The sequence below is a fragment of the Salmo salar genome, unplaced genomic scaffold (genome assembly GCF_905237065.1).
Source record: "Salmo salar unplaced genomic scaffold, Ssal_v3.1, whole genome shotgun sequence".
Lineage (NCBI taxonomy): Eukaryota > Metazoa > Chordata > Actinopteri > Salmoniformes > Salmonidae > Salmo > Salmo salar.
Window position 1 is genome coordinate 47738 of NW_025547873.1, and position 24830 is coordinate 72567.

At 43.7% G+C, this 24830-nt stretch overlaps 2 pseudogenes across 1 annotated transcript; both read left to right on the plus strand.

The window, feature by feature from the left end:
- Positions 1 to 821: 821 nt before the first annotated feature.
- Positions 822 to 9615, plus strand: LOC123732478 (nuclear-interacting partner of ALK-like; annotated as a pseudogene). Its single transcript, XR_006763173.1, has 10 exons — positions 822 to 957; positions 5235 to 5337; positions 5596 to 5746; positions 5912 to 5995; positions 6194 to 6322; positions 6567 to 6715; positions 7004 to 7271; positions 7468 to 7682; positions 8018 to 8234; positions 8557 to 9615. The product of XR_006763173.1 is annotated as a nuclear-interacting partner of ALK-like (transcript).
- A 3706-nt stretch (positions 9616 to 13321) lies between these two features.
- The window catches only part of LOC123732477 (ubiquitin-conjugating enzyme E2 H-like), a 30804-nt pseudogene continuing 19295 nt past the window's right edge, over positions 13322 to 24830 (plus strand).

The window sequence follows — 24830 nt, forward strand, 5'->3', positions numbered from 1 at the left end:
GTGTTCCCTCTCAGACCTTCACTGAAGGATCACGTCGAGAAGATCAAACATCCTGTTCATTACACCAGGATTGTTGTGGAAATTCACCACTAAGGACTCAAACTCAATGTAAATGAATCAATCTTTATTATAATGGCCAGAGAGGTTCACAAACTCAATCCAAGCTTGATTTCAGTCCTCTTATACTGCTACACAAACAAGTCATATAAGCATGATTTACATTATTCATTATTTATCTTTAATGTTGTTTGCTGCATGTGACTGACTGACACCTCATGAGGCTTCTTCTCTCAAAGCTGGAACCTTGAAACTGAGATACTGATTTTGGTTCCCAAACAATGTTCTGGGCGTACTGCCAATTGGTCTGAAGAGGAGGTCACAGTCACCTGGAGGGGATGTGTACAATTCATTGCTATCTCTTCAGACAACAACATTTTCCCCTCAAGTCCAATATCTTGAAAACTTGAAAACATTTTGGAACTGTATCAACAGTGGACTAGTGAAAAAAAATACTGAAAGATACATTTTGGAGTGGATTCTCCTTCAAGAATTTCATAATTTAACCACCAAGGCAAAGGATTTCACAAGGAAATAGTTAAAAAATATATTTGGTAAATAGCACTGTCACAGTATAACGATTACAGTGTATGGACTTTGACAGTAGCCTACAGCAAAGGTACATTTAGAAGAATATAATAGATTTTATATGGACTTGTAAACATTGGCCACTTGAGTTGAAATCTAAGCAGGGCATTATCCCAAGCGGAACAGATAGCGTTCCTCTTTGAGGGGGAAGATTTAGCGTCTAGCACCGACCGATTATGGCGGCCCTTGGCAGTCGTGGAAATCGTCTTGATAATTCTCTAACAGACAGTTAAAATCTGTTTTAGCATCTCCAGAGAAAGTCCGTGAACTTCTCAACGCAGGTGTATTGTCGGATGAAAACAGATCAAATGGGTAAGTTTTTGGAGAATTAACGAATGCAATTTTTTAGGGACCTAACGTTAACTAGTTAGCTAGTTTGCTAGCTAGCTTACTGTGGCTGGCTCGCCATCTAGCTAACTAGGTGCCCAGTTACGGATCTAGTTTCCACATGTAGCATTACATTAGCAAGCAAGTTGCACACTTTATCGAGACAGGTTTTTTTTTTTTTCTTGATGCCTTTCTTACTCGACAGTTAATTTGTGTTTGTCTGTTTTGTTATTTACAATAGTGTCTAGCCATTATAGCTGGCTATGTTACGTAAACGGTCAATCATATAGCAATGTAAATAATAATCACAAATGATCAAGACATTTAATTGCAGCATTGTTTTCATAGTAGCTGCTGCATGCACCACTGTAGTAGTAACATGCAATGTCTTCGAGTGTGAACTTGGTTATGTTTTTGTACATTTTTTTACCATGTTTGATTGCTCACATGGGTCCACATGTGTGTACATAAATTAGGGTTTGTAACTATCAAATTACTAGAGTGGCTATGTCATAACCCTCGAAGTACCAGCATCAGGTAAAAATGGCATCCATATTGGTCAGGGAGAAATCCAAACCAGTGTAATTGGAATGAACGGCAGTAGAGGCATAGTCCTAATTTTACTTAAGCAGGAAAATATAAGTACGGTATGTGTTATATCAGAAATTGTGTAATTGTTCTCAACCTAAAATATTGTCACATCATTTAAATAGTTTTTACAGGTTTTAAACCAATGTTCTTTATAAATATCCTCTAAAATATAGGTAAACAGACCATCATAAATATCTAAATGTTTGTTTTCTTGGAAAGATGTGAGTGCTATTATATGATACAATATCAGTACTTGTTGCATTTACAACCTGTCTAAGTCTTATCATGAACTGATTCCAGCCAGTGTCTGGCTGTGGATTGACTGGGTTGTTTGAATGGAAGGTTGGCAGTATATTAAAACAATTAATGGTATCATACCTCTAAAACGATCTGGCTAGCTAGCTAACAAACGCACAGTGCAGATAAATGCATTATGAAAGGGATGATCAACAAGGGGCTATATGTTCTATTGAAGATAATAAAGGATGTGGAAGGTGTGTTTAACGATGTGCTAGCGGAGTGGCGTTATTTTCCAGAGAACGCATACAGCCCCGAGTTGATTATCCCTTTTAAACCATGGCTATAATTTAACTCATTTGCCACTAGAAATGTGTTAAACTTCCACTGAAGTAGCTAGCAAGTTTACTAGATAGCTGCAGTAGTTGCCGTGGTAACCAATGTGAGAGAAATGAAGTATTTACCTGATTTGTTTAATATTAATAGTTAACAACTATATGCTTAACAAATAGTGAGGGATATTCATGACTACTAATGCTGTGCTTCTGTAAAGGGTTGGCTCCTCTCTTACACATTCACTCCCCTCAGCTGGTCTAGGCCTCTAGTCAAGGACTTTCTTGGTGACTACGGGATAGAGAGAACTTGAGGGACAGAATAACCTGTTAGCTTTGCTTCTGAGTAACTTGGTCGCACAGCTTTAGACAAAAGTGACCACAGTTCTTGAGTCTATCCTTTTCTTTTACTATCTTCCAAGGGCACAGCTGTGTGGAGATATGAAGAGAACAGAGGCTAGCTTGAACTGAAAGGAGAAACGGAACTGCTGTTATCACTTGTTTGTGCGCTATGATCTCACACAACCAATACACATAGGCACAAGAAGATAACAAGGTAGCTTATGATGCCCCGGGCTGCTGGGGATGGGTGGAACCAACCAAGGACTAAGCAGTTTTTGGGTTTCTATATAAACCCCTTGCGTTTCTGTATTATTCGGGCTCTCAACGATCACTTCTGGGTGGTCGTTGACAAGTTCCATTATTGCAAAAATGTGTCGATATTAAAGTATAATTGTTTGAAGAAATAACAAAGTCTCTCCTTATTGGTTAGAATTTCCACGACACCAAACAAACAGACTTGCTAGTTTAGCTAACCAAACCATCAGTCCTGGCTTGCTATTATGAAAATCAAATTCAACAATACCAATACTGTTTTCAATTTGACTTTTGCTTTCAAAAGCAGCTCAAACAAAACATGTAAACATGAACTATGGCCATTGAATTCTACCATACAAATATACTGTGCATTATAGGGAAATAATGCACGCTCTGGAATGCCCTTCAAGCCAATCAGAAACAAGTTTAACGATGCCATAATTAAGCAATAAGGCCCGAGGGGGGGTATGGTAAACTCAGCAAAAAAGGAACGTCCTCTCACTGTCAACTGAGTTTATTTTCAGCAAACTTAACATGTGTAAATATTTGTATGAACATAACAAGATTCAACAACAGACAAACTGGACAAGTACCACAGACATGTGACTAACAGAAATGGAATGTGTCCCTGAACAAAGGGGGTCAAAGTCAAAAGTAATAGTCAGTATCTGGTGTGGCCACCAGCTGCATTAAGTACTGCAGTGCATCTCCTCCTTATGGACTGCAGCAGATTTTCCAGTTCTTGCTGTGAGATGTTACCCCACTCTTCCACCAAGGCACCTGCAAGTGCCCAGACATTTCTGGGGGGGAATGGCCCTAGCCCTCACCCTCCGATCCAACAGGTCCCAGATGTGCTCAATTGGATTAAGATCCGGGCTCTTCGCTGGCCATGGCAGAACACTGACATTCCTGTCTTGCGGAAATCACACACAGAACGAGCAGTATGGCTGGTGGCATTGTGATGCTGGAGGGTCATGTCAGGATGAGCCTGCAGGAAGGGTACCACATGAGGGAGGAGGAGGATGTCTTCCCTGTAATGCACAGCGTTGAGATTGCCTGCAATGACAACAAGCTCAGTCCGATGATGCTGTGACACACCGCCCCAGACCATGACGGACCCTCCACCTCCAAATCGATCCCTCTCCAGAGTACAGGCCTCAGTGTAACGCTCATTCCTTCGACGATAAACGCGAATCCGACCATCACCCCTGGTGAGACAAAAATGCGGCTCGTCAGTGAAGAGCACTTTTTTCCAGTCCTGTCTGGTCCAGCGACGGTGGGTTTGTGCCCATAGGCGACGTTGTTGCCGGTGATGTCTGGTGAGGACCTGCCTTACAACAGGCCTACAAGCCCTCAGTCCAGCCTCTCTCAGCCTATTGCGGACAGTCTGAGCATTGATGGAGGGATTGTGCGTTCCTGATGTAACTCGGGCAGTTGTTGTTGCCATCCTGTACCTGTCCCGCAGGTGTGATGTTCGGATGTACCGATACTGTGCAGGTGTTGTTACACGTGGTCTGCCACTGCGAGGATGATCAGCTGTCCGTCCTGTCTCCCTGTAGCACTGTCTTAGGCATCTCACAGTACGGACATTGCAATGTATTTCCCTGGCCACATCTGCAGTCTTCATGCCTCCTTGCAGCATGCCTAAGGGCACGTTCACGCAGATGATCAGGGACCCTGGGCATCTTTCTTTTGGTGTTTTTCAGAGTCAGTAGAAAGGCCTCTTTTGTGTCCTAAGTTTTCATAACTGTGACCTTAATTGCCTACCGTCTGTAAGCTGTTAGTGTCTTAACGACCGTTCCACAGGTGCATGTTCATTAATTGTTTATGGTTCATTGAACAAGCATGGGAAACAGTGTTTAAACCTTTTACAATGAAGATCTGTGAAGTTATTTGGATATTTATGAATTATCTTTGAAAGACGGGTTCCTGAAAAGGGGACATTTCTTTTTTTGCTGCGTTTATATGGCCAATATACCACGGCTAAGGGCTGTTCTTACGTACGACGACACGTGGAGTGCTTGGACACAGGTCTTATATATGGCCAATATACCATGGCTCACAACCCCCTCAGGTGCCTTATTGCTATTGATGAACTGTTTACCAACATAATTAGAGCAGTGAAAAGAAATGTTTTGTCATTCCCATGGTATACCATGGCTTTCAGCCAATCAGCATTAGGGCTCGAACCACCCAGGTTATAATTTACGCTATGTTATGACAGCACTGGCAAACCATGGTTGACCAACTCCCTGACCAAAATGGCTAACCTTTATCCATCATAAGAAGGTCCATGACCATTCTAGTATTCTAATTCCTAATTCTATGGTTGTTACACTGTGTACATGAGATGTTGCTGACTTGTGAGCGTGCGCGACACAGAATATCATACATAACATGTTTAAAGTACCCTATACGAGTTGTTGTATTTGATGAATGTTTGTTTAGCCCTATAGCTAATGCAAATTCCTTCTGTGAAATGTTTTTTCTTCTTGTGAATTTCAGTGTTCAGGGAGAGCTGGATAAGGTGGCACCAAACGGCAACCGTCAAGTTCCTTGTGAAGCGTCTAACAAAGAAGCCTTTTTCACAAGAGTGGAGTCCTACTCTATATCCTTTCTGCATCCAAGCCACGACATGACATGTTATACTGCCAAAGTGTTGTGTGAATAACCTTTTGAGTAGTACTGTAGTTGTACAGCACACCCTTTGCATTGCTTTTTACACACTAATAACATTGCCTACATTCCCCTTTTCACATTTTTCATCAAGACAATAACTTTTCACATTTATTTAATCATAATGCTCATTTTGATAATTTCTAGTGTGCTGTGTAAACGTTGTAAAACGTTTCCTTAGCGGGAGCACTGTCTGAGATGGGCAGGAAAGCCCCGCACTCTCTCCCCCCTGAAGTGTGCCAGCTATGGCTGGATCAACGTGGGATGTGACATGTTGAAATGTTCAAGTTGCCAGGCTTTCCTCTGTGCATCACTACAGCCAACCTTGGACTTCCAGAAATGTGAGCAGAGCAACCGGTTTGACACGTCTGCTGAACTTCCAACCATTATTGCAAAAGCCTTTGTTTTTTTTATTGTTAGAAACACAGAATGTTGTCATTAATTTTGTGCCTAAATACATTTAGCGGTTGGAATAATGTTTGCCCCTACTTCTTTCCTCTCCATAGATGATTCCCGGATAGCAGAGATAACTAGACAACTACAGACACAGCATGAGAAGTTTTGTCCATGGCCAGACTTTCCATGCCCAGGTAATGCAAAACTTTAATCCTCTCGTTGAATGGAGGTGGGTACATGTGTCTGTGTTCATTAGGCAACAAAAGGAAGGAATTGTATGGATGTACTGAAACAGGGAGGGACTACCTGGACTTGTCCAATAAGAAACAGTCATTTTTATTTCTGTTGTGTGCCTTACTGCACATGACCGTGATGTTGTATTGCCGTTTTAGACCGGTTCTGGCTTGTCCCGGGCGAACGAGCCATCAGTGCTGCTCAGTGCTTTCCTGGAGCGCTTTCACACCACCTGTCTCCTGGAGCAGCAGCTACCTGCCATGAAGCCAGAACAGCTTAAAACCATGGTGAGGGAGGCGAGCCATGTTCCTACACAACAATGAATCACCTATAGAAAGACGGGCTCTGTCCAGATACTAGCCTCTTCTGCTAGCCCCTTCTGCTAGCCCCTTCCCCTTATGGAGGTCTGTCTATGAACCCTTGGTTTGGGAATGCAGTTGAGCTTTTTCCCCACATGGCTTCTTGCACTACGATCCATTATCCTTTGCACAAAGAGAATCCCTCCCATCTCACCACTTTGTTTCCCTGCAGTCTTTGACGGAGGATGTGATTGGCGTTCTACTGCAGTTGATTGAGGATGAACAGAAGAAGCAGGGCAGGTCCCCTCTGAAGTCCACCTCTGAGGTCCTGGCTGTTCAGGTGGCTGCCTGCATCGTGGCCCTCTGTGGCTGGACTGGAAGGTTAGATATGAGAACAAGTCTCCCAATCTCCTTTTTATTGACAAAAAAATGTAGAGGCAAAACATTGTAACATTAGAAAAATACCAGGTCACTCTTACCAGATCGTGGCACTTAAAAGCCTTTATTGAATTGGCATCTCCATGTAGAAAGTTAAAAACATTTGCTTGTCTTAACTTTTAATTTTGGAAAGCAAAAAGCAGCTTAGCATATTAACTCGTTTTTTCCCCCTTTGTATTCATGTTCTATTAATAGGTTTGTTTCCACTTTCTCCCCTTGCTGTTTTTGCAGCCCAGCTCTGCAGGCCATGAGCCTACCCCTCCTTACCTGCTCCTTCTGCATGCGCAAAGTGGGTCTGTGGAACTTCCACCAGATGGAGGGAACAGGAAAAGAGGTAGAGGGAGACGTCCCAAAGTCCCCCACCACCCCGACGTCATCTACACCCCTGCCTGCACCCGAGGCTCAGGGGGACAGGAAGACCCCCACCTCGCCCTCACCTTCTCCTACTCCCTACCGCAGGGGGCTGCGGAGCCAGGACAAGACCAGAGGCTCAGAGCAGGTAGGTTTCAGGCAAGGCAGGCCACTTGAACTGGACGAATAGGTTAAGGTGGCACTTGGATGAGTTGGAAGTTCTAGCAAACCCGTTTTCCCAGTTTCTCGGTTCTTTGTAGCTTTCAGAATGTTGTAACATGGGCTCTCATACCTCTAGTCATGGATCTGTTTGTTAAAGTTCTCTGTTGATTGTGTCTTGGCAGCCTGTGGGCAGTCTGTCCCCCATGGTGGTCCGCACCCGCAGCAGGGACTCTCCCAGCCCCAGCGAGGAGCAGCCCGGCCCTCAGCCCAGGGGGAAGAGGCCCATGACCGGGGCCGAGGCCAGGGGGAGGGGACAGGGAGCGAGGGGACTGCTTCGGGGGGCTCCAGCCCCCAACGCAACCCCAAACGCATGTGCCTCTCCTCAGCCAGTAGCCCTGTAAGCCTTTACTCTCCGTGTTCACACCAGGTGTGTCGGGATTGTCCAGACCTGGGATGTGTGTGTGTGTGTGTGTGTGTGTGTGTGTGTGTGTGTGTGTGTGTGTGTACACTCTGTAGCAGATATAATACAGACAAATCCATCTATTTTAACACCGCCCTTACCTATAAATGTCTGCCTTGTTCTAACTGATCTTGGCCACTGGGTGCATGTGGGAGGGGAATGCACTTCAAGGTGAAGTTAAACTACTAAACTGACCCATGACCAGCATCTATCTTCACCCTAATCCGGTGCGTGCCACAACCTATTGACTTTCTCCATTCTCTTGTTTTCAGGAGGGCCCCCTGCATAGGAGTGTGTTTGACCCACTAGCCCAGCACAGAGACTGGTGCCCCTGGGTGAATGTAGGCAAGGAGAACACCCAGCCCACTGGTGGTGTACCCCTGCTGGGCCAAGAGGGAGAGCACCAGCAGGGGCTGGAGGGCCGCGCTCACTCTCCTCCTCCCCATGAAGAAGTGCTTCAGCCCAAACAAGGCAGCCAGTCCCCTACAGGTGAGAATCAGAACTTGGATGTGGTAAAATGGGGGTCCTGTGTCTCACTTGGTTGAGCATGGCTCTAACAATTCCAGCATTGTGGGTTTGATTCCTGCTGGGACCACCCATATGAAAATGTATGCTCTGAATGATGTAAGTCACTCTGGATAAAAGCGTCTGCAAAAACGGCATACTATTATGACAATATGAAGGGGTTGACATGGCTATGTTCTACAATGGAGCAATGTATATTACATTGTTACAGTTTCAGCATTTGGTCATAACTCTGCTATATGAGCAAGCTTTCATTTCTAACACTTCTGTTCCCTCTTTCCTCCAGGGTCCACATGACAAGTCTAAAAGAGTGTTTGCTATATTCCGTCAGTGGCAGGTATCTTCCCCATCTCAGTAAGGTCTTCCTTTCCACCCCAGAGACAGGATCATCGTGACATTCTCCATTCATATTCTTCCCTGTGGTATGCTGTACTGTACTAGTTTCACTGACAGTGGTTTCATATCTGTGTATTTCTCCCATCCGTTAAGTCTGGTTTACAATCATGGGGGGGGAATGGGGTTTGTATGAATTGAAGTACCGATGAGGATGGTTTTGCCAATGAACTTTGGAATGTTGCCCGGCTGCATGGTTCGAAAGCGATGAGTTCTTCACGGACATTGCCCACCAAGGAAATTCTGTTCTGAATGCAGTTTTTTTTTTAAGTGGGTTGACTTTACACTAAACTTAGAACCACAGAATGCAACGGCACACGGACACTGCCTGGTCTCAGACCAGCGCCTTGCCTCGTTTGTTTTACCTCCTATGAAGACCGCATGTGCTCTTGTCCTGTCGTGTGTCTATGGAATATATGAGGGACAAGGATTCTGAAATCTACCCCATGAGAAAGAGCCATCTGGCTTACACTGGAAAAAAAGTCATATGTATTATCTTCAAAGGGTATACTCTGTCATGTAGAAGTGTAAACATTTATTTACATTTTTACCCTAAAAGCTGTGAGGAAGTCATTTTTTTTTCAGTGCTGTTTTTTCCAGAGAGTATAAAGACGTAGATATAGGATTTCTAAACTTTACGCATACTAAATTTTGTTGCAAAGCAATTTTGTTACACAAATATTTTTAGAAACTTTGAAAAAGCTTTTTGGTTTTGTTTGTTTGCAAGTCTAAAGTGCTAAAGGGAGGGAGCAGGGGAAATCTTTTAATTGTAGATGTTAAACCAGGTAGAACAAATCATTTGCCATAGAAATCAGAGGATGTTTGGGGATAACATTGATTTAGTCTTTCATTCCATTTGCCTTTGTGGTTTTCTTAGCCAATGCAGTCCCTTCTACTGTGCATGTGCTTTTACTCTCCTAAGAGGATTTAATAAAATGTTCCTCTTTCTGCATGTTTATTTTTACTCTGCATTTTATTTTCATGTGTTCCCACGGCATATCCAATTTGTTTTGGAAGGATAAACTAATGACAAATTCAAATGCAGCTTCAAAAGGGAACATGTCGATGGCACTGTTCCAATAAATGTGGTCTTAATAAGTAGTTTGGAGGACAAAGCTTGGATCTGAGCCTGTATCTGCATAGCATCTGAGTGCTGATCTAGGATCTGCCCGTATAATCTTGTCAATTATGATCTAAAAAGCTCAACTCATCCTAGACCAGCACTCCTTCTCTGATGTGCTTTGTGGATACAGGCCCTGGTTTTGAGTGGCCCTTAGTCTTCTCACAGCAGCGTCTATGACCTACACAATAGCCCTAACTCTTCCTGGGCTGTCCTGTGGTTCCACACTGAGGTACTCATGGTCAGCCCATTATCCATAACAGTGGCAGTGAAGAGTTGCATTTCAGGTTCCTCCTTGGTGGCCATTTTGTCTGCTCTCATTTAAAACCAGACAACATGTGCAGTGTTTTCCTTAACATCTTAGAATCAGCCAAGCTTAGTACTAGTAATGCTACTCAGGTTGAGGCATAATAGGTAGCCTATTAGTCTGACTTATATAACCAAACGTAATATATTAGAAAAAGAGAAAGCAGTTAGAGAAGAAAACATGGCTGTTATGAGAGCAGCAGCTAACTGTGAGCTTGTCCTTGATACATCATTGTGTTTATAACCTTGGTCTTGCTCAGAAATAACTCCCTTGGTTAGGTCCCATCTGTATCCTATGTTGTTGCACAAGTTTCAAGCTATACTCTACTGTTTCTGTTTCTAAGAGGCAATTCAACTGAGAAAGCTGGTAGAAATCCTTAACATGTATTATATTAAGGGATCCTGGAAAGATACTAAGTGTGCAGCTAAAACAAACCTGTCAGCGACGCTGTTTTGTGGCCTGGCTTCCCCTTCTAGTGTTGCTTTGGGGGAGAGGCCATAGAAATAGAATGATCCCATCAAGGAATGTTGACTTGAATGGGGATGTCCTTTCTGGTCATTTTATTTAGAAGAGAGAGGCTGTGTCCAAAGGACTGTCAATGTTAGCTATCTGGGGTCTGCCTTGCCAGTTTCCACCCAACATCTGTGCATTCACTGCTGGGGGAGAGAAGGGGAGTCAAAACAAATATGCCACATGATGGGGGTGAATCTGTCTGAACTGGAAGCAATCCCACAGAGAAGGACGTGTCCATGAAAATAATATATTCCTGAACTCGGAACCAAAATACATAACTTAAGATCTTCAAGTTTTGTTGGATGAGGAATCTGACAAGCATGCCTTTTAGCTTTTTATTGCATCAACGATCAATGCAAGCTTTTATACTCAAACACCCATTTAATTAAGATCACTTAATTGGTCAATTACACACAAGGACTTACTGAAATTTGATTTCCACTTTTAACCCAACCCCTCCGAAAGACATACAGTACCAGGCAAAAGTTTGGACACCTACTCATTCAAGGGTTTTTATTTATTTTTACAATTTTCTACATTGTAGAATAATAGTGAAGACAAACTATGAATTAACACACATAGAATAATGTAGTAACTTAAAGTGTTAAACAAAGGGCCTTGAATTCTAAATAAATCACAGACGGTGTCACCAGCAAGCACCATCACACCACCTACAGTACATGCTTCATAGTGGGAACCACACACGTGGAGATCATCCGTTCACCTACTCTGCGTCTCACAAGAACACGGTGGTTGGAACCAAAAATCTCATATTTGGATTCAAATTTCCACCGGTCTAATGTCAATTGCTCGTGTTTCTTGGCCCAAGCAAGTCTTCTTATTGGTGTCTTTTTAGTGGTTTCTTTGCAGCAATCTGACCATGAAGGACTGATTCTGACACAGTCTCCTCTGAACAGTTGATGTGTCTGTTACTTGAACTCTGTGAAGCATTTATTTTGGCTGCAATCAGAGGTGCAGTTAATTGCCGATTTCTGAGGCTGGTAACTCTAATGAACTTATCCTCTGCAGCGGAAGTAACTCTGGGTCTTCCTGTGGAGGTTCTCATGAGAGCCAGTTTCATAGCGCTTGATGGTTTTTGCAACTGCACTTCAAGAAACTTTCAAAATTCTTGAAATTTTCTGGATTGACTGACCTTCATGTCTTAAAGTAATGTTGGACTGTCATTTCTCTTTGCTTATTTGAGCTGTTCTTGCCATAATATGGACTTGGTCTTTTACCAAATAGGGCTATCTTCTGTATACCACCCCTACCTTGTCACAACACAACTGATTGGCTCAAACGCATTAAGAAGGAAAGAAATTCCACAAATTAACTTTTAACAAGGCACACCTGTTAATTGAAATGCATTCCAGGTGACTACCTCATGAAGCTGGTTGAAAGAATGCCAAGCGTGTGCAAAGCTGTCAAGGCAAAGGGTGGTTACTTTTTTAGAATCTGAAATATAAAACATATTTTGATTAACACTTTTTTTGGTTACTACATGATTTCATATATGTCATAGTTTGGATGTATTCACTATTATTCTACAATGTAGAAAATAGTAAAAAAAATTAAGAAAAACCCTTGAATGAGTAGGTGTGGCCAAACTTTTGACTGGTACTGTACATATACAGGTTTTGGAGAGGGGGCTTGTTGTTGTGGGGGGTTAAGTGCATTGCTCAAGGGCACAACGGATAGGATTTGATGCCAGCAACTCTCTGGTTGCTCCCCCTCACACACACTGACACTGAACTGGAGAAGCACAGTGATTAATGAGGCCCTCTGCTCTATTTTGGTATTTTCTTTTGCCTCTGCAGCGCCTTTGACCTTGCGATTGATGAGTAGGCTCTCTCTCTCTGTGTGTGTGTGTGTGTGTGTGTGTGTGTGTGTGTGTGTGTGTGTGTGTGGCTGGATTGGGGTTGCGGGTGGACTAGACGATGTGCAGTTTGCACTGGACTGTGGGGAAAGATAATAATTCAGCCATAGTTGTTCTGAAATGTTTATTGCTTGCCAACATTTTACTCCCTCTATGTTTAATATAACACACATACATTCATTATTAATTTTGGTTGCCTATCCTGACGTGAAATGGAATACTTTGTTCTATAGAAAGTATTTGACTCTGATGTGTACCACAGAAAGTATTTGAGACTAGCCACAAAATTAAGGAAATTAGAAGGGGGGCACTACCGGTGGTGTGGGGGGGCAATGCCCCTGTGACAACAATTTTAGACCCCCTTGTGGCCCCCCTAAATGTGGAGTATGAAAATTTTTACATAACAAATTTTTGCTATCGTTCTTTTTTTACATCCGTTATTAGACAGTGGCAACGCGGAACATGGTCTTTTGCCTGCTAATGCCTGCAATGCAGTGAAGAAAACGATATGACAACAATGTCTAATGTAACTGGCCCCTCTAACAGTACAACTGGCCCCAGCTTGGCCCCCCCCAGTGGAAACGGTCTAGAACCGCCACTGGGGGGGGGGGTTCTGGCAGGGGGAGCGAGACAATTGACAGGGAGTGCCATTTCCAATAATTATTTTTTTTTAAACAAACACTTTATTTTCATATTAAAATCTCAGTCTATAGTCATAATAGCTTAGCTATGTGGCAGCTTGTCCATCAAACAGTTTTACGTTGATAAATCTGTAAAGACTACTAACACAATTGTGCCATTTATGTTGACGTTTTTTTGTCTCCTGTATATGACGCAATCGGCGGAGGGATAGCAGAAGCTTCAGGATAGTGAGAGCTCGGCAGCGAGAGAGAAGGGCTATACTTTGCTGCAGATAGAGTAGGGGACGTGGAAAGATTTCGTTATACGCATTTGCGACGAAAGCAGATGTAAACTTTGGGATATTACAGCTAGACGTTTGAGCTGCCATCACTTTACAACTTGGTGTTCTACAGTGGAATATAAAAATGTCGTCTCCAAGTCCGGGTAAAAGGCGAATGGATACTGACGTGGTGAAACTGTATCCTTTCAGAACATAAACAACAGAAGAATTCTAGCTAGCTGCTAACGTTTTACACTAGTTAGCTAGCGATATTTTTCCATCTTGCTACAGATGGCTAGTAATGACAGCTTGAAATGCATAGTTTGTATAATAAATTAATAGTATTGATTATTGCTCACGTTTAATGGCAATAACGTTAACTATGTCTATTAAAATGTGTATTTCTAATGCTAGTTATCGTTACAGTAGATAACTTGGTTTAGGTAGCTAGCTAACGTTACCTTGATGAATTGCATGCCACAGTTAGCTATGATGCCTAGCTAACGTTAGCTAATTAACCAGACAGGGACAGAGACTGATAGAATGTGCTGTTGCCAAGTTTGTTGATAATTACCTGCTAGTTGGCTTGAGCTATCTTGTTTTAAAACCATTTAAAATGTTGGAACAAGGGTATAACGTTAATTTGTTTGTTTTTCAAACCAGCCAGGTGTATAAACAAAGCTCAGTATTTTGACGTGGTTACAGTAGCTAACAAGCCCATATAAAAATTGTTGGCCAGCTAGCTAGCTATCGTTACACAAACGGACATCCTGTTGTTTTGCTCGAGTTGACCTAGCTAGCTACCTTAACTTACCTAGTGGAAAATGCCATTTCAACTTCACGATTTTTATTAATTGTATATATGAATCGAAATGACGAACATTGATTAAGACTCAAGTCCAAGCCTGCGGTCACTTAGGCTATTAGCTAAAGTGCTTTTTATCACATTTTCAGGTTGACTTATCACGCTTGTTTACATAACGCTACGACATGGAAACTGCTTTATTTCGACTATCACGGAGTCTCGACGACAACTTAACGTGAGCCATATCTGAGATTTGGTGCTCATCGAAGTATAGCTAGCTATTTTGTCATTTCCATTAGAAATATTAACAGCTTTGTTGTCAATCACGAAAATACCAATGTGTTTATTGGATTAGCTGTTAAGTATGCTTTGCTAGGTAGGCAGAAATATTGAATTTGTATCTATCATAACATGGCTGCATTGCGGAATAGAATAGTTTGCAGAGAAGGTTATTCTCATATTTCGATAACCACTAAAGAACCATTGGCTAGAGTTACGGCTTAACCATCTAGGTTTGTGGGGCTTCATGGACCTGCGTTGTGCTGTGCGCTGTTTAATTCTTTACTTTTGCATTCAATAACAGCTCGAGAGTTCCCATTTTGTTATCGATCCTTTTCTGCCTTTAATACATATACTAAGAAAAGAACAAAGGCAACAGGACTCCCATTTACAAAACTGTTTTTTAAGTTAATTTTCTTTATATATGCCAAAGTGCAGTGCAAAGTTATTGAAAAATATTCTAGGCCTATTGAAGTTCCCTGCCAGATTCAGGAGGAGTGGGGGGGGAGCACAAGTTTTGTTTTTGTCCCCAGTGTGCCCTGCAGTGGAAGCGAGTTTAATCATTGGGCAGGTCTGTTACTACCCGGAAACCAGTAGAGGGTGGGACTAGGAACAGCTGATTGAGTGACCTCAGTTCTTGTTCAAATATGGGGTAGGAGGAGGGGGTTGGAGAAAACCACAAACAAGACTAAGCCCTTCCTCCGCTGAGGTAAAAGTTGTTGAACAAAGGCAGTTTTTTTCTTGTTTTGAGTAGGATGAAAATGCTTCTAGTCAATACTTGCTGCTGAACCTTTTGTAGCTCTAGTTAAGCTTTTAGCCTACTTGTGCCTTTTTATTTTATCCTTGTAGTGTGTAGTTGCAGGAGTTGAATGTGAATAGTGGTCACTTCTATCGTTAGGCCTACTTTGCCGTTTTCAAACTAAATAGTTTTGAGTCATGCTGAATTCTGCCTGCCTGCTACTCACTGGCTTATTTATTGTGCCGTCCTCCCTAAGGCATTTGTATAAGTGCTCCTTGCTAGCAACCGCATTTGTTTCAGCTAGTTTTCGGCTCTTGTCTGTAGCCTGCATGAAAGCCATGACAGTGTATTGCGAGCACGCACGAGTGTAGTGCTGTGAAGTGAACCCCCACTGTCCTCTGAAGATCTCTCTGTGACGGGTCAGAGCAGGTTTACTCTTACTGGAAGCCACCTGTACAATCACATACAAGGACCTGTGTGTGGGGCATATGTTCAAGAAATAATGCTATTTGTGTGCATGCATGGCACGCTTGTGCGGACCTCCATCTAAGCTTGAGTTGTCCTTGTTTGTGTATTAGCGGGGTTGGGGTCAGGGAAAGTGAGCAGCTGTTTTGTGTGGAGTGTGTCCCTGCAGTAGGCTGCACAGCACGGTCCTCTCTCTGTGCTCCAGATCACCACAGCCTCCCCATGTAACCAAAACCCGAAATTAACACCAGCTTTGGAGAGGGACTTCTTATGGGGCTGTCTGACGCTGAGAACGAACCACACACTTAATTTGCTGCGGCAACAAGAGAGCTTACAAATCTGGAGCAGGCTCAATAGGGACTTCATGTCAGAATGACCTGGCCATGTAGCATAGGGTTTGAAACTCTTCCTAAGTCAGAAAACAAAATGTGGATCTGCCTGTGACGTTTGCACCTACCTCCATAACATGGAATAGGTCAGGTCTGTCCTTCAGATTGAATGAAATAGTCCCAGTAGAGGTATGGAATGTCTTGTGTTACACTTCATGCTGCTGTAGGCGCACTCCCTCTTCTGTCTCCATCTCTTCTGTTTCTCTCTTCTGTCTCCCCCTCTTCTGTTTTGCTCTTTCTGTCTCCCTCTTGATCACTCACACCACATCAAAAGCTTGCTGTCTGAGTGGCAATGGATCTTGCATCAGTAATCCCCGCAACGTGAAATACCTATAATCTACTACGTAAATCCACTTCTATCTACTGTTATATAGGACTGCTATAGCTAACTTACACTGACTGCCTGAATATTTCCAGGTAATTGGTGACATACTGTACTGGTTGACCGGTATTTTTCTTTCTCAGCATCTCGTCTAGTGGGAATAAGCCTAACCCTGTGTCCTCACTCCTCTTTCACCTGCCTGGGCAGTACTTCACTGGATAGGCATCTTTTCAACAACATGTAGGCTTTGCATTGATCTGTGACCGTGCACTTGTGTAGAAGTGGTGCTCGTGAGGATCTGAGAGTCTCATTATTCTGTAATTTACCCTGGCTGTTGAACTGGAAGCCCCCAGGACTTCATAACCAACTGAGTACAATGGGCTATTATCTATATCACTGTCGCTATATGGAATGACTACAAACTATGGTTTAAAAGACTTGGAGAGAGTTGAACAAAGTTTCCTCTTGTTCTTAAACACATGGCCAAAAATGTGAGCCATAGTTGGCTATTTCAGCTGTTAGAAGGAAATGTTTTATATTTGAAGGTAGACACTTAGTATTGAGAATAGGTGTAGGCTACACTTAGCCTAGTATTCCAAAGGTACAGTAGGCTTAACCCTAAGCACTGATAGGGTAGAGCTGCCGCTTTCAAGGTGCGGGACTCTAACCCGGGGAGCTTACAAGAAATCCTGCTATGCTCTGCAATGAACCATCAAACAGGCAAAGCGTCAATACAGGGCTAAGATTGAATCATACTACACCGGCTCCGACGCTCGTCTTATGTGACAGGGCTTGCAAACTATTACAGACTACAAAGGGAAGCACAGCCGCGAGCTGCCCAGTGACACAAGCCTACCAGACAAGCTAAATCACTTCTATGCTTGCTTGAGGCAAAGCAACACTGAGGCATGCATGATAGCATCAGCTGTTCCAGACGACTTCGATCACGCTCTCCGTGAGAATCGACATGAGTAAGACCTTTAAACAGGTCAACATACACAAGGCTGCGGGGCCAGACGGATTACCAGGATGTGTGCTCCGGGCATGTGCTGACCAACTGGCAGGAGTCTTCACTTACATTTTCAACATGTCCCTGATTGAGTCTGTAATACCAACATGTTTCAAGCAGACCACCATAATGCCTGTGCTCAAGAACACAAAGGCAACCTGCCTAAATGACTACAGACCTGTAGCACTCCGTCCGTAGCATGTAAGTGCTTTGAAAGGTTGGTAATGGCTCACATCAACACCATTATCCCAGAAACCCTAGATCCACTCCAATTTGCATACCGCCCAAACAGATCCACAGATGATGCCATCTCTGTTGCACTCCACACTGCCCTTTCCCACCTGGACAAAGGAACACTTTTATGTGAGAACACTATTCATTGACTACAGCTCAACGTTCAACACCATAGTACCCTCAAAGCTCATCACTAAGCTAAGGATCCTGGGACTAAACACACTCCCTCTGCAACTGGATCCTGGACTTCCTGACGGGCCGCCCCCAGGTGGTGAGGGTAGGTAGCAACACATCTGCCACACTGATCCTCAACACTGGAGCTCCTCAGGGGTGCATGCTCAGTCCCCTCTTGTACTCCCCTGTTCACCCACGACTGCACGGCCAGGCACGACTCCAACACCATTAAGTTTGCAGATGACACAACAGTGGTAGGCCTGATCACCGACAACGACGAACAGCCTATAGGAGAGGAGGTCAGAGACCTGGCCGGGTGGTGCCAGAATAACAACCTATCCCTCAACGTAACCAAGACTAAGGAGATGATTGTAGACTACAGGAAAAGGAGGATCGAGCACGCCCCCATTCTCATCGACGGGGCTCTAGTGGAGCAGGTTGAGAGCTTCAAGTTCCTTGGTGTCCACATCAACAACAAACTAGATTGGTCCAAACACACCAAAACAGTCGTGAAGAGGGCACGACAAAGCCTATTCCACTCAGGAAACTAAAAGATTTGTCATAGGTCCTGAGATCCTCAAACGGTTCTACAGCTGCAACATCGAGGGCATCCTGACTGGTTGCATCCTGCCTGGTCGGCAATTGCTCGGCTCTGACTGCAAGGCACTACAGAGGGTAGTGGACGCCCAGTACATCACTGGGGCTAAGCTGGTATACGGGTGCCAAGTCTAGGACAAAAAGGCTTCTCAACAGTTTTACCCCCAAGCCATAAGACTCTGAACAGGTAATCAAATGGCTACCCGGACTATTTGCGATTGTATGCCCCCAACCCCTCGTTTTACGCTGCTGCTACTCTGTTTATCATATATGTATAGTCACCTTAACTTCTTGCTCGTTCGTATGACATACTACCTCATTTGAGCTAACCAGTGTTCTTTCCGCACATTGGTTAAACAGACATATCTTGTTGTTGTGTGTATCACAAACATACTTTGTTCATTTATGTGGCGAGCATTGGCAACCATATCTACATGTACATGCTACACTCAATCAACCTGACTAACACGGTGTCTGTATGTATACAAGCGCTGTATATAACCTGTCTTTTTACTGTTGTTTTATTTCTTTACTTGCCTATCACCTTTTTTGCACTAATGCGTAGAGCCTTTAAGTAGAGCATTTCTGGAGGTTGTATTCGTTGTGCACGTACAAACTTTGATTTGAAGTTGTTAATTTGCAGTCGCTACAAAGGGAAGATAGACTTTTTCTGAAGTGTGCCCAAACATGTAGGGAACATGTGTCAGCTCTTTTGTCATTTTTTCTGATGTTGTTGTCTTGTGTTGTACTGAGTCAGTGACACATTTTCCTTACTTGAAGAGTAAATCAGGATATGGATTTTATTATGCTGGATATTTGTAAGCAGACATTTGTTTGTGTAAGGTTAAACCTCCAGGCTGGGGCTGGATAGGGCCTGAATCCCCACTGAAAGCCCATATTGGATGTTTTGGATAGTGGTTCTCTGAAGCATGTCGGACAGCCAGTGAATCTTTCAGGGGAGGCTGTGCTATGGGAGCCTGGGGGCTGTGGTTTTCCACATGCTTCGCTTGGGCTGGAGTTATCCGTCATCATTCCTGGAGTCGCCCTGCCTCAAGGTCCGTTCACTCAGCATCTTTTTGTGCGTGGGGGAAGGGGTCCATTGGGGAGGTGCATGTGTTCAGGCCAGCTTCGCTGAAGTGACCCCAGAAGTGAGGGAGCGAAGGGTTGGGCTGGCAGGAAGCTTCCCTTCTTGTTAGAACCTGTGTGTGTGTCCCACCACACACACACATCCCAAGCAATGAGTCGAATCAGGCAGTCACTGAGTGGAATACCAGTCCTGGGCTTTAGCTGTCCCGGGTTTGGCCCAGTTGTGCCCCCTCGTCTGTGCCCCCTTTGTCTGCCCTTACAGGAACTGTGTGACCCCCCGTCCCACCCTCTGCTGCTGTGTCAGTCTATGTGATGCCACATTGAACAGGTCCTTCACTGCACGGCCCCTTTGTTACAGGCCTGCACTAACTAGATTGCTGGCACACTGTAGGAAGGAGCCAGTGGTTTTGTGTGGTGACTGAGACAAGGAGAAAAGGCTCCTGTTGAATCAGTGGGGACAATGAGAAAGGCCTATTGGGTATAATAGTAAGTCATATTTCACCCTGCTGTATTATTACATTTGTGAAGCTGTTTTACACTTTCAAACACTAGACCCACACAGCCTACCGTCTTGTTTTCGCATTGGTCAATATTGTAACGGTCTTCGTTACGATTCAGTAAATCTGTTTCAGGGTTCTATAGCAGGGGGCCCAGACTTGAGTGACGGGCTGTGTTTTCCAGGGTCTTGGATCAGGGCGTCTGTGACAGTGGGAGATTTTGAGGCCCTCTGTAATCCCACAGTGCTAACTGTAAAGGCTTCCTACGCATGGCTGAGTCGTCTCAGAAGAACAGATGGACTCAAGTTCCTGTCTTTGTCTCCCAACATTTGCTGCTGATGCTGTTGCTGCTGCTGCTGCGTGTACATGGCTTGTCCTGTCCAACGGTTTGAAACACTAGGTACATGTTAATCATTCTCTGGAATAGTAATGTTACCTTATTACAGCCCGCTTCATAGCCCATCAGCTGGTTAAATAGAAGTGGAATGAGAGTGAAGTAAATGTGTACAGTAATCAGTCCTATCAACACTCCACTTCCCTGGACTGTATCTGGTGATGGGGATCTCTCTCTGTGGCTCTCCCTGGATCAGCTTAATAAAAGCAGCCCCTGTCGTGTGTTTTTTGTGCCATGATTAATTTCACTCCCTTTCCAGTCTCCCCGACAAAGGCTGCTGCTAGCTACAGCCGTATCCACCCCACAACAAGCTGCCAAAGACGTCTTCTCTCTGTCCACATCTCCTTTATTCTTAGCTACAGTGAGCAGCACTCTTTAAGCAATCGCCTAGCGTTTTGTTTTCTAAGCCCTCTCCATTCAAAGTAATGCAATCACAAGCCTGCCTGCTTATGGATGGATGCCTGGTTTGGTTGTTTGATCGTACGTGGCACAATGCTCTGTAAATAGATAGTTGATCTAGTGAGGAGGAGAGAGGCATGGAGTGCTCACTCAGGGAGGGAGTCATTATTACTGCAGTGGGGGGGGGATTTCACACCAGAGAGGAGACAAAGAGAGAGAGCTAGGGGCCCTGGAAAGTGCCTGTACCGTAGTGTAGCTCACTGATCTAGCTAGCTCTCTCTGTTCCAAGACATGACCCTGTGCTGTGGTAAACATGTTACGTTGTTGCAGAAGGTAGCTCCCTAAATGGCAGGTAATCCAAAGAAAGAAGACTAGTAGATTATTGCAGATAGAGCTGACATGATTGCTTATTCTACATGTCAAAGTGGCTTGTTTGTTCTACGTAACATATTTCTATCTGAATGTTCCACAACGCTGTGCGTGCCCCAGGACTGTTCTGTTTCTGTTAGTCAGTGTTGTTTCTGGGTCTCACAGGTTTAGCCTTTAGTGGTTTTGTAATGTAGTTCTGTCACAGGCAGCCCCACCCCAAGGGGTAGATGGTGGCACCAGGGACAGGGGAGGGGGTACTAACAAGGCCTCTATCACCAGGCTGGGTGTGTCTTTCTAGGCCTGGCTGCTAGAGAGCACCTGGGAAAGGCTGGTACAATTGGTCTAGCAGTCTCCAAATCATATACGCTTATGTAATTTCATCCAATAAAATGTGATGTATCACGATTCTATATTACGATTCAATACTGCAATTTAGTGATTTGATGTTCCAAACACATTGCTTACCATAGTAGGCTGTGTCTGCTGCAGAGGTTCAAGAGAGAACCATGAGATATTTGATTACAAATGTATGTATATTGCTGAAAACATGTTGCCAATTGGGCCTCTGGAGCAAAAGTAGGGGGGTCCACTTCTCCTTAATTACTCCATGTTGTTTTTAACCATATCCAGACGTGTGACCCGTCCAAAGTACAGTCTGTGACCATGTAGCATAGTAGAGTCTGACCAGTACATCTCCAGCACGTACCATAGTAGTCTGTGACCAGTACATCTCCAGCACGTACCATAGTAGAGTCTGTGACCAGTACATCTCCAGCACGTACCATAGTAGAGTCTGTGACCAGTACATCTCCAGCACGTACTCATAGTAGAGTCTGTGACCAGTACATCTCCAGCACGTACCATAGTAGAGTCTGTGACCAGTACATCTCCAGCACGTACCATAGTAGAGTCTGTGACCAGTACATCTCCAGCACGTACCATAGTAGAGTCTGTGACCAGTACATCTCCAGCACGTACCATAGCAGCATTCTACTGCTTGTACTCCCTCACTCCCCATGCCTCAGTGGGGAAATGCAGTTGGTTATAGATGAGATTTAAATGGAATTGGAATGCCTGAGGCTAGATGACAAGTTAGTAAGATTGCTGTGTATTGTACAGTTAGTCTCAGGGCACAGAATTAAATAGACCATATTATGTGTCTCTGTCCCAGTGTTTTGAAGATGAGCTCTGTGAGATGCAAGGACCAGTGGAAGTAGGGAAATCAGTCCCTTAAATGTTGTTGAGCTTAACTTGTTGACTTCTATAGGTCGCTGTTGCTAGAGAAAGATGAATGGGCCTATAACGTTACTGTAGGTCGCCATATTCAATTCACATCAAAACTAAGGAAGTTCACTGCCAGCCTTGGATGAAAACGTATCCAGGTATACACTAGCGTTTCAAAAGTTGGGTCACTTAGAAATGTCATTGTTCTTGAAAGAAAAGCAATTTTTTTTGTCCATTTAAAATAACATCAAATTGATCAGAAATACAGTGTAGACATTGGTAATGTTGTTAAAACTGAAGATATCGTACAATGCTGTGTACTACTCCCTTCACAGAACAGCGCATCCCGGAGTCGCCTCTTCACTCTTGACGTTGAGGCTGGTGTTTTGCGGGTACTATTTAATGAAGCTGCCAGTTGAGGACTTGTGAGGTGCCTGTTTCTCAAACGAGACACTAAATGTACTTGTTCTCTTTCTCAGTTGTGCACCGGGGCCTCCCAGTCCTTTCTATTCTGGTTAGAGACAGTTTGCGCTGCTCTGTGAAGGGGAGTAGTACACAGCGTTGTACCAGATCTTCCGTTTCTTGGCAATTTCTTGCATGGAATAGCCTTCATTTCCCAAAACAAGAATAGACTGACGAGTTTCAGAAGAAAGTTCTTTGTTTCTGGCCATTTTGAGCCTGTAATTGAACCCACAAATGCTGAAGCTCCAGATACTCAACTAGTCTGAAGATGGCCAGTATTATTTCTTCTTTAATCAGAACAACAGTTTTCAGCTGTGCTAACCCTTTTGCAATTATGTTTTCTAATGTTCAATTAGCCTTTAAAAATGATAAACTTGGATTAGCTAACACAACGTGCCATTGGAACACAGGAGTGATGGTTGCTGATAATGGTCCTCTGTACGCCTATGTAGATATTCCATAAAAAGTCAGCCGTTTCCAGCTACAATAGTCATTTACACCATTAACAATGTCTATATTGTATTTCTGATCAATTTGATGTGATTTTAATGGACAAAACATTTGCTTTTCAAAAACAAGGACATTTCTAAATGACCCCAAACTTTTGAACAGTAGTGTCTATTTGGGATTTGTACAAGAGAAATCAAAGTGTGCCTGACCATCTGGTCATGTAAAACCCCCTGTACTGTAGAAAATAGTATCTGTGGAGAGATGCTGTCATACCCTGTCCTTCAGATGAATAGACATGTTTCTCCTCAGTCTTTCCCATTTTATTTGACTCCGGTGTTGGTTTTAGACGGTTTTCTTTTGGATTAGATGTTGCTGCTCCTTTTCAATACTGAATTAGGAGGAAATGGAGAACAACTAAGTGGCAACTTGGTTTATTCTGGGCCAAAAGCTATACGATCATCCAAGTTCCAATTTAGGCTTGGGGTTACTGAATGGGTGGTGGGAAGCCCTAGGCTGTGTCCCAAATCTCACTGTATTCCCTACATAGTGCACTACTTGTAACACGAGCCCCATGGGATGCAGCCCCTAGGCTAAGAGACTGGCGTTGTCCTGTACAACAGGGCTCCTGTTGAGAAGCCCCAGAGCAGTATTGGAGGAGTGTTGGGACAGTGAGTAAAAGTCGACACCCGAAACCGTTCCCTGAGGCGAGGCCGGAAAGGGAAGTGGGAACAGCTGGTGGAAGGCTGCAGCAGTCCCACTCCCTCCTACCGTGGCACCCCACCTGCATTCACTTATCACTGTAGACCAGGGAGTGGAGGAGGGAGGACGACGACAACACCCTAGCACTTCAATGATATGGCCTTTTCACAGCCTGATTTCCAAGTTTGCTACATTGACATTGCTTAGGCTAATTACTTTGCTGTTCTTAAAGCAAAAGTCTCAATAACTGGTCTTTAACTTTCATGTTTTTTGTGATTCATTCAAGACATCCTGTCCTTTTCTTTTATTCCACCTTTATTTAACCAGGTAGGCTAGTTGAACAAGTTCTCACTTGTAACTACGACCTGGCCAAGATAAAGCAAAGCAGTTCAACACATACAACAACAACAACAACAACAGAGTTACACATGGAATAAACAAACTTATAGTCAATAATACAGTAGAAAAGTATATACAGTATGTGCAAATGAGGTAGGATAAGGGAGTTAAGGCAATACATAGGCCATGGTGGCGAAGTAATTACAATATAGCAATTGAACACTGGAATGGTAGATGTGCAGAAGATGAATGTGCAAGTAGTGCAGAAGATGAATGTGCAAGTAGAGATACTGTGGTGCAAAGTAGCAAGATGGTTAAAAAATACAGTATGGGGATGAGGTGGTTGGATGGGCTATGCACAGGTGCAGTGATCTGTGAGCTGCTCTGACAGCTGGTGCTTAAAGCTAGTGAGGGAGATATGAGTCTCCAGCTTAAGTGATTTTTGCAGTTCATTCCAGTCATTGACAGCAGAAAACTGGAAGGAAAGGCGGCCAAAGGAAGAATTGGCTTTGGGGATG